This window comes from Monodelphis domestica, chromosome 2, assembly GCF_027887165.1.
Source record: "Monodelphis domestica isolate mMonDom1 chromosome 2, mMonDom1.pri, whole genome shotgun sequence".
In the NCBI taxonomy this organism is placed as follows: Eukaryota; Metazoa; Chordata; class Mammalia; order Didelphimorphia; family Didelphidae; genus Monodelphis; species Monodelphis domestica.
The window spans coordinates 6,278,474-6,288,692 of NC_077228.1; the positions used below are offsets into that span (position 1 = coordinate 6,278,474).

At 41.6% G+C, this 10,219-nt stretch overlaps 1 protein-coding gene across 2 annotated transcripts in view; it reads left to right on the plus strand.

Annotated features, from left to right (window-relative positions):
- Positions 1 to 10,219, plus strand: part of PTGER3 (prostaglandin E receptor 3) — a 136,367-nt gene that overhangs the window by 108,046 nt on the left and 18,102 nt on the right. Inside the window, exon 4 of one of the 2 annotated variants that reach the window (XM_056814932.1) lies at positions 5,497 to 5,822. The exons of the other annotated variant lie outside the window; for it this stretch is intronic. The gene's annotated coding sequence lies outside the window, so the exon portion shown is untranslated. Of the gene's footprint in view, positions 1 to 5,496; positions 5,823 to 10,219 lie in introns of those variants that run through there. 2 annotated transcript variants of the gene reach the window in all.

Consider the following 10,219-nt stretch of genomic DNA (forward strand, 5'->3'; position numbering starts at 1 on the left):
TGACAGCAAGGAATTTTTATCAGTTTGTAATTGGTGAACATAAGAATTCTATCATTTCCATTTTGAGGGACTTGTCATTTACAAAAGAAGTCAATTGTTATCAAGTTAATCTTTAGGATTTTTTGACTGATGTTGCACATCAGATTCACATGCTCAATTCTTTGCATGATTCAAATTCCAAGATCCGGATATCTTCTACTTAGTTTAACTCCTAAGTACTTGTTTTTGGGGGGATATTTTTTTCCAGGAAAAAATCATGACAAGTTATAGAAAAACTGAACTAGACAAGCAAATATATTTCATGAGATCATAGATTTTAAAACGTGTAAGTCACCTTTAAAATCTTCTTGTCCTGATTCTTATATTTAACCAGCTGTGACTTTGGGCAAGTCACTTAATATTTTAGTCTGTTTCCTCATCTATCCAATGGGGATACATAATACTTGTTCTACTTAACATGTAGTGTAGTGGTAGTCTCTCGGTGACCGAGAATGACTATTGTCTTTGTGCATTATCATCTATTGATGTACCCTCCTGTGGCTTTGAAGGCCAAAGACTTAGCATGTAGGACTATTGTAAAGGAAGGTCTTTATAAACCTTAGAGTAATATATAAATATGAGTTACTATTATCACTATAGCTAGACATGAATATTGAAGATGACAGAATAAAAATGACCAACAAGGAAATGGGTCCCATGATAAGTAGGGAAATAGCAAGAGAGTACTCAGATTCCTTTCTTAAATTCAAGTCAGTTGGACTAGGTGACCTCCATCTTTGGATCCTGAAAGAACTGCTGATGTGATGCTTGAGCCCATTCAGTGATCTTAAATGATAACCCCAAATAAGAGAAGTGCTAGGAGATTAGAGAATAGAAGATGTTTCTTGGCTTTCAGAAAGGAGAAAACAAATTCTAATAAATATAGGTAAGTAAGCTTGATTTTGATTTCTGGAACAGTTCTACAACAGGGCTTTTAAGAGACCGTTGGCCAACATCTAGTGAGGAGAGTGGCAAATACAAAGAGTCAGTCTGGCTTTAACAAGAACAAATTATTTTAGACTAACCTCATTCCTTTGTTAGAATGATTGACTAAACTGATAGATGAGGGGTACGTGGTGAACCTCACTTCCCTAGGCTGTTGATAAAACATTGCATACTGTACTTCTGAGAAAGGCGAATCTAGGTGAGATTAGAATTAGATAGATCTAGTTTTTGTTGGGTGATTGTTCTCAAAAGTTAATTGTTCCTGGCTCAATGTTAATATAGTGGGAAGTCTCTAGTACCCCATAGATCTATTCTTGGTCCTGGGTGGTTTAACATTTTTATCAATGACTTGGATAAAGACATAGATAGCATGTTCATCAAATTTGCAGCTGATGCAAAGCTGAGAGGCATAGTTAATGCTATTAACTGAACATGAAATAAAAGGGAAAACTTACATTTTATGGGTTTTGTTTGTTTGTTTTTGTCCCTACTATTTAATTTAGCCTGGAAGAACTTGTTCCTAGTGGACACATGCTGGCTTCTAGTGACCACCATTTCCTTGCCCAAGTGTCCCTAAATTATGCCAATTATCCTTTCTAATATCTTTATAAAGAGAGTATTCAAGCTACTCAGTCCATCTGGAGTTTGGTTGCACTTCCCCATTTTAAAAATGGAGATTTCTCCTATTCTTCATGATTCAAATAATCAAAGATGATTAGAGCAAGCTAGGATCTTAGACATTATTTTGTCGAACATATACCAGAATAGGAATCCCATCTAAAGACATCTCTATAAAAATTCCATGCAAGTTCTGGTAGAAAACCTGCTCTGCTACAGAACCTACTTTCACCAGAAGCAGCTCATTCAGCATTTGCACAGTTCTAATTATCCTTATCCTTATATCCTTATATTAAGCCAAACTTTTCTTCTCGGCAACTTCTTCCCATTACTCCTGATTGTATTCTTTGGAGTCAAGTGTAATGAGTCTAATCTCACTTGACTATGACAACACTTCAAATACTTGAAGACAGATCATCTTTCCTCAGTCTTCTCTTCTCCAGGTTAATCATTCCCAGTTGGTTCAACTGATTCTCATAAGTCATGGCAACCAAATATCCCTCATCTGCAAAAGGAGGTGGTTGCATTAATTGACCTCTAGTTAAAGATCCCTCCAAATCGGAATCCATAATTCCATGATTAAGTTAAAGCAAGTAGAATCAAGAGCAGATGATCTTCATAGAACTCCACTAGAAATCAGCTTCCAAATCCTCTCTCCCTCTCCCCAACACACACACACACACACACACACACACACACACACACACACACACACACACACACACACACACCTTATCCAGTTTCTCTTGAAGGATATATATACCCTTCAATAACCATAAGGTGGTCAGGAATTTGTGTTATCCCACCAAACCTCAGAAGTATCTACTCAGTCTAATTTGCCTCCTTATGTTGGGATTTCTAGTTCTTTGTGCTTGTTGCTCACACATTAGGAGCCAATGCTTTGCCAAAATTTGAATATAGTGGTGTATCATGTAGCTCTCCAAAACTGCTCAGAGATTAGTTACTCCATCCTCATTGATATTCTCTGCCTCCCTTTCTCAATGTACACAATTCCACCTCTTAAAATATGCTTTAAATTTGCCAGGAATGAGAGTCCAGCTGAGGGGACTATAATTTGAAGAAGAATTCTCTGCCTCCACCATCACCTCCCACTTAAAAAATCAAGACTGATGGAAGAGAGGGAGGGAGAGAGAGAGAGTTTGGGGCTCCATTTTTAAAAATATTGTTAAATTGGTGTTAAATGTAAGTGAGGACAATTATATATTTATATATATATATATATATATAGAGAGAGAGAGAGAGAGAGAGAGAGAGAGAGAGAGAGAGAGAGAGAGAGAGAGAGAGAGAGAGAGAGAGAGAGAGAGAGAGAGAGAGAGAGAGAGAGAGAGAGAGAGAGAGAGAGAGAGAGAGAGAGAGAGAGAGAGAGAGAGAGAGAGAGAGAGAGAGAGAGAGAGAGAGAGAGAGAGAGAGAGAGAGAGAGAGAGAGAGAGAGAGAGAGAGAGAGAGAGAGAGAGAGAGAGAGAGAGAGAGAGAGAGAGTCCAAGTTCAACTTTCTTGGGTTCTGAAGCTCTTTTCCCATCCACCAAAATTCAGCAAAAGTCACCATTGGCAGTTCAGTGGTAACAGCTGTTAGTTCAGCTTGGGACACATCCACCTGGGCTTGTTGCCTTGAATTCCCCGAGAACAGCTGGGTGCTTTCTCACCACGTCCCCAATTACCTTGGCATTCAGCTCCTCAAATAAGACGTTTAAGAGTATAACATTGGCTTCTTGAAATGCACATTATTTTCCTTCCAGAGGAAGTAAGCCGTGTGTGGGGCTGTTTTCTTTTTGTAATTCTATCATGGGCACCTGGTATAGTGCTTGACACACAGCAGGTGCTTAATAAATGCTTATTAAATGAATGAATATCAGAGGCTCAGATGCAAAAGTTGACATTTCTGAAAACTTACTTGCTCAGTGTGGGAGTTATTTGACCTCTCTTAAACTCTGAAAAATCAGAGCTGGACAAGATGTCGTCCAAGGCTCCTTTCATCTCTCCATATGACAATAGGATCCCTCTTTCTCCTCTCTCCCCCACCCCACCCCATTCCCTGAAAACCAAGTAAGAACCAGAAGAAAAAACTGTCTCTTCCCCCTGGATGCTGTTTGGGCACAGCTTACTCCCATGGCTGGAGTCGGTGGCCACTGGAACTCCTTTGCAAGCTCCAGCCTCAGGATGCCTTTAAGTTGGCAGAGATTGTTTCAATAACATCATATTCTTGCCTTAATTAAATGCTCCAGAGGTTTAATTAAATGATCCCAAGACAAGAGCTTAAGTTGTTAAAGCTTATGAAACACACAAAGGTAATTATTGGGCTTCAGATGAGATTATTTAAAATATCAGGAGATTCAAAGAACATCGTTTATGTAGTTGACAAGAATTTTAGCCAAACATTAGGTGCAGGCTGCCATGCTCCACTTGGTAAAGGCTGGAGACAATACTGGTGATTAGCATGGATATAGTGCTTTAAGGTTTGCAAAGTGCTTTGCCAAATAAACTTTCATTTGATTCTCAACCACCACACTGGGAGGTGGGTGTTATTATTATCATCATTTTATAGATAAGGAAACTGAGGCAGACAGAAGTTAAGTGACTTGCCCAGGGTCACACAACTAGCCAGTAAGTATCTGAGGCTGGATTCGAACTCATATTTCCTAATTCTGAGCCCATCATTTTAGCCCCTGCATCTCTTAAATGGTTAGAATGTTAGGACATAGAATTCCATAAAATCTGATTGATGAAAGGGACCTCCAGGGTCCCCTAGGCTGACCCATGCCCAAAAGGACTCTGCCTCACAAGTGGTTCTTTAGCTTGAAGAACTCCAGGGTAGTTCTAATTTTCAGTAAAATTTTCCTCACATGAAGCCAAAATTTGCCTCTTTGTGGCTTCCATCCATTGTTCTTGTTCTTGTCTTCTGGGGTCGAACTGAACAAATCTAGGCTCTTCTCCACCTGCCCTATCTCTTCAGACAGTGCCCCATTGCACCTGAGCCTTCTCTTCTCCAGAAAAACAAGATCTTTGGATCCTCATGCTACATGGACTCAAGGCTATTGACCATCTAGGTCAAATCAAGTGAGATGGATTGGACAGGAATAGTGGTAAAGTCTTTCATTGAGGTTAGAAGCCAGCATCATCAGTATTAGCCAGGAGAGGTCTGGCAGGGTGGCTGGCCATCTGAAGAAAATCTGGAGTTCGAGCAGTGGATCACAAGCTTGAGATGAAGCCACAGTGTTATATGGCAGCTAAGAATACTGAGGAGATTTTCAGATGAACTAAAAGGACATCATGATCCAGCCATAAAGCGGCACCAGCTCTGCTGTACTATGCCCAGAACAAACCATATTGGCCGCCATATTGAGAAAGGACTCTGATAAGCTAGAGATCAGTCAGCGGAGAGGACCCAGATTCAGAATGAATCTCTAGGGGATGTCACATGAAGAGGAGAGGAGTTGGAGGAAATTCCACCATTTAGCCTGGAAAAGAGAGGATATAAAGGAACGCATATCAACTGGCTTGCTCCAGGTATTGGGAGGTCTCTCGTGTGGAAGGAGAAACAGACTTGCTCTGCCTGGCCCCAGAGGGGCAAGAATGGGAGCAATGAATACAATCTGAAAAATATCAGGTTGGAGTCAGTGGCCACTGGAAACTCCTTAATGTAAGGAAACATTTCCCAGGGTGGAGTGGGGGCCTTCGTCAGATTTATTCTCATTGGAGGTCTGTAAGCAAAGGCTGAATGGTCACTTGTTGGGTATATGACAGAGAAAGTCCTCTTGGGAGTCACTTAGTCACTTCTAATTCAGAGCTTCTTTGGGAATTCTGGGAAGCTGGCAAAGCAGCCTATTTTCTAGGCTTGCACCTTATATCCTTCTCTCTCCCTCTCTCTCCTAACAGATACTTAAACGAATTGGATGCTCATTTAGAATTCCCACATCTCTGAATTTACGGTTTTTCCTACAGTGATGGAGAGCCTGGGACACTTGGCTGTTTCATTTGTTTGGCTTGAGGTTGTCATTTCTGAATCGCATGTTCTGCTTTCTATAACCCCTGATGGGACACGGTTTACTTGATTTTCATTATAATCTACCAGTGTGTATTAAGTTAAAATCAATCCCTGGCCCTGATTTTGGACCTCAGCTGGCTGGGATCCCACAGGCCATGATGAGGGAATGACAAAGAAAAAGGAAGTTCCAATTCAGCTGCTCTGGAGACCCAGAACTCCTTTCCTCCCACATTTAGACACTGCCTGAACTTGGAAGCAATGCTGGTGGCACCTTTTATTGACTACTAATCTCTTCTACAATAATTAGGATGTTGATAAGATGTCAGTTGTGAAGCCTGTGGGGAAAAAATCAATATTGCTTTCAGCAGTTATGACCATGAGAAATACTCCTGGAGAGTCAGGAATCACCTTCCAGTATGCCGGCACTCAAAGCAGAAGAGACCGCAGAGGAAGTGAAGGAAGGAGGAAGGAAGGATGTGGTACAGCCCAGCATCCCATGAGGAGATGCTGCTGATCAGTGAAGAATAGCTCTGGGACTCACATCTGGAACTCAGAGTCATGTTCCATTAACCACATAATCTATTCTGTCTCTTTTTGAGAGTCTTATCTTTCTAGGCAGATTGTATCTTCTAGAGCTCCAAGGGAAGATTTTCTACCCCTTTTTTATATCTGCCTCAGTCACTAGCACAAAGTTAGGTACATGGTAGAGAATAAAAAGTTGAAATAAAAAGTAATATTTTCAATAGTGCTTTAGAAGTCTTTACATATATTGTCTCACTGGAGCCTTGCAACAACTGTGGGATGTGGGTATTGTCTCCATTCTATTGATGATGAAACTGAGGTAGAGGGGAACTAGATGATTCACCCAAGATCTTGAAACTAGGAAGTGTCTGAGGTATGACTTGAATGCATGTCATGCTAACTCTGGTCTGCTGCTCTATCTTCCATGTCACCTGTGTGCCTTTTCAGATAAATCAACTCTATGAATGGTGGTGAAGAAGACTGAGCATGGCTTACCACCATGCCTGGCACACAGTAGGCATCAATCAATGCCAGTTGGTTGACTGACTTGAAGGTCTGAGTGAAAATGGCTGAGTGGCCTTTGTTTCCTTAGTTTTTATTTAAGGATGTCAGTTGAACTCTTTCCTGATTCCCAAATAATCCTGCCCTTGGGGAGTCTGTGGAATTTAGCAGAACGAGGCTGATGAAAGCCCACTGAATGGGATGCTGGGAAATATGGGTGAGGGGAATAGAAAAAATAGTAGCTTCTAGTCTAATTCAAAAAGCATGGAAAAGTTGACTGTACATTGGCATTGCCAACAGTTGTCAACAGAATCTATTGCTATTGCTTATGGAATGAAATTCTTGATGCTGTATGAGTTTGAATCTGGAATAGACCTATGTGCTCCAGTTCAATCCTATTTCGTTCAGGGTTTTTAAAGGCACAAGAGTCTTCTCTGTGCAAGGCAAACTAACAATGATAATGATTATGACAACCAGCATGTCTATCGTGCATTAAGGTTTACAAAGCACGACAGTGATAATCATAATCATCATCATAATCACTAATGTTTGTATAATGCCTACTATGTTCGGGCACTCTGTTGTGTGCTTTTCAAATACCTCCTGTCAATCTTGGGAAGCAGGTGCTATTATTATCTTCATTTTATGATTGAGGGAAACTGAGGCAGATAGAGGTTGTGACTTGCCAAGGTCAACAGCTGTTAACCTTATAACTCTAGGACTCTTCCTTCTTCCTCATCCATGATGGAAAATGAGTTGCCAAGTCCTGTCACTTCTACCTCTCCTCTACTCCTCATATTCATCCCTTCCTCTCTCCTTATATGGTTGCCTACTACAGTAGTTTGAGTCTCTATTCCTTCTGTCCACATCACTACCCTGTTCAAACACCTGAAATTGCTCCCAATTTCCACTAGGATAAAATAGAAAATCATCCACCATATTGCTCCCACCTACCTCTCTAGTCTTGTTTGATATTACTGCCCTTCACACACTCTTTGTTGAAGGAATGAAAAAAAATCCAAGATCATATAGAAAAGTAAGTAAAAAGAAGACATATCTACTCTCAAAGATCTCATGCTCTACTGAGGAGAGACAACACTGAGGAGCACAGGGAAGATGGGTCTGCCAACTGGGGAATCAAGGAAAGCATCTGAGAGAAGATATCTGAGCCTTAGAGGAAGAGAAGGATTCATCACATTCTTGGGATGAAGAGGTCGTACATTCCAGGAATGGGAGATGATCTATGAGAAATCAGAGGCAGGAAGGGGCAGACCCAGTGTGAGGAGTATTGAGGAAAGCAATATGACTGGACCATAACTCTAAGGCATCACAAGAACTTATAAGCCCAGCCAATTGCCTTTTGATGAACCCTTCCTAGAAGGCTCAGCTCCAGAATCTCTTCTAAGAAGCCTTCCCTAATTTCCTTAGCTGGAAGTGCTTTTGGCCTCCTGTTGTATTCCTAGAAGACTCGATCAAGCTACTTTTCTGCCTGTTTCCTTATCTACCCTGTGTTATAGCTTTGGTTTTTGTTTTCACATCCCCTATCAAAACAGCAGTTTCTTGGGAGCCCGGCTCATTTCCTACCGGATTCAAATTTCCAGTGACCAGTGCCTCACTTTGTACATTGGGGATGATTACTAAAGAGATTTTGAAATAAGTTGAAATGGGCATAAAATAAATAGCACTTGCCCTTTGGGCCAGATTTAGACTCTTTCCTATTAAACAAATGTGTAGGAAGCTGCTAGTACAAGCCAGGAACCTGGAGAGATCTGGAGGTTTGATTTCATCAGAATGGGAAATTCTGAGTGAAGGAATTCCCTCAGCAAATGTAGACCAACTCCTATTCTGCAATTTCTATTCTGGGACAGTTGCCTAAATCATTGAGAGATTAATTGACTTGCCTAAAGTCACACAATCCCAGTAGAAGACAAGTGTAAAGTGTATGTATGGGAGGAAAGAAGGTCCCATACTTTCTTCTATCTACCGGCCTCTCTTTCCCACTTCCATTATTCCCATCTGTCCAAGGTCTCAAACTAGGCTGATCTCTCTTTGACAAGATGGTAGGAGAGACCTAGCCCAAGCCTAGTCAAGGATGGGAGCTCAGCCTGCAACTTTGTCCCTGGTCAAAGCAAATGTGTCTTCTCAACCCCAATGGGTGATTGGAACATGAAGTGGTTACAAAAAGGGAAGTCCATTATTCTGGGTCATCTGGAGTCACCACACTCTGGATCTATTCCAACCTGGTTTCCATCTCTGATTCCTCACCACCAAACTCCTGGGGAATCCCATCTGTAAGGGAGAAAGGGCTTTGATCGTCTGGGACTCACCACCTGACTCAAAACATCCATCTGTCCCATTGGAGGTGCCTGCTGGACTAGGGACCTGACAGGAGTCCCCACAAGGGAAAGGACCAAGCCCACACAGCCCTCCCAAAGCCCCATCACCTCAGTACAAGTAGGGAAGTTTAAAGAGTGAGGACCTCCTCTGGCCCCTGAAGGGAGAGAAGAGCCAGAATGCTGAAGATAAGACTATCAAAGGGGGTGGGAAGGGAGAGGATTAGGAAATCTAGAGTTGGAAGAGATCTCAAACGGAGGTCGGCTCCAGGAATTTAAATGGCTGCAGGAAGTATTGGCAACTCTCAAGGAGAGAAAGCCAGGCAACTGTCCTGTCTCTTGCCCCAGGTACCAAAGTTCTTGGTTAAGGCTCTGATTGACTGAATGTGAGAGGGCGTTGGGATGAGGACAAGGGAACAGCCTCATTATTAAATAACCACTATATGAAAGTTTGGCAGCTAGGTGGCGCAGTGGACTGAGTGCTGGACTGGAGTCAAGGAGACTCGCTTTCCTGAGTTCAAATCTGGTTTCAGACACTTATTAGCTGTGTGACCCCAGGCAAATCCCTTAACGCTATTTGCCTCAGTTTCCTCATCTGTAAAATGAGCTGGAGAAGAAAATGGCAAACCACTCTAGGATTTTTGCCAAGAAAATCACAAATGGGGTCACAAAGAGTCAAACACATGACTTAAAATAACTAACCCATGTGAAAGTTAGTTAAGAAGTGTCTACAAACACATATGTATGTACATGTATGTATAGAGTAATATGTACATTTTCAAGTGTGTAACATGAGAATAGGCCAAGGACTAGACCTATGATTTCCTTTCTTTTCTTTTTTTTTTAACTCTTATCTTCCATCTTAGAATCATGTACTGGTTCCAAGGCAGAAGTGCAGTAAGGGCTAAGCAATGACGATTAAATGACTTGCTCAGGGTCACACAGCATGGAAATGCCTGAGGTCACTTTTGAACCCAAGCCCTCCCATCTCTAGATCTGGCTCTCAATCTTCTGAGCCACCTAGCTGCCCCATTATGATTTCATAAGTAGAGGGGATTCCTTTTACCAATTCAGACCAGCTCCTTCTCTGAAATACAAGTCTTGGAGATTTGCCTGGACCATGGAGAAACTAAGTGAGATGCTCCGCATCCCCTGGACAGTATGTGCCTTTTTCTGGTTTTGACGGTGGTACTCTATCCATTGTGTTGTGGTTGGCTATCTGGGAATATATACATCTACTCTCAACTGTGCATACATA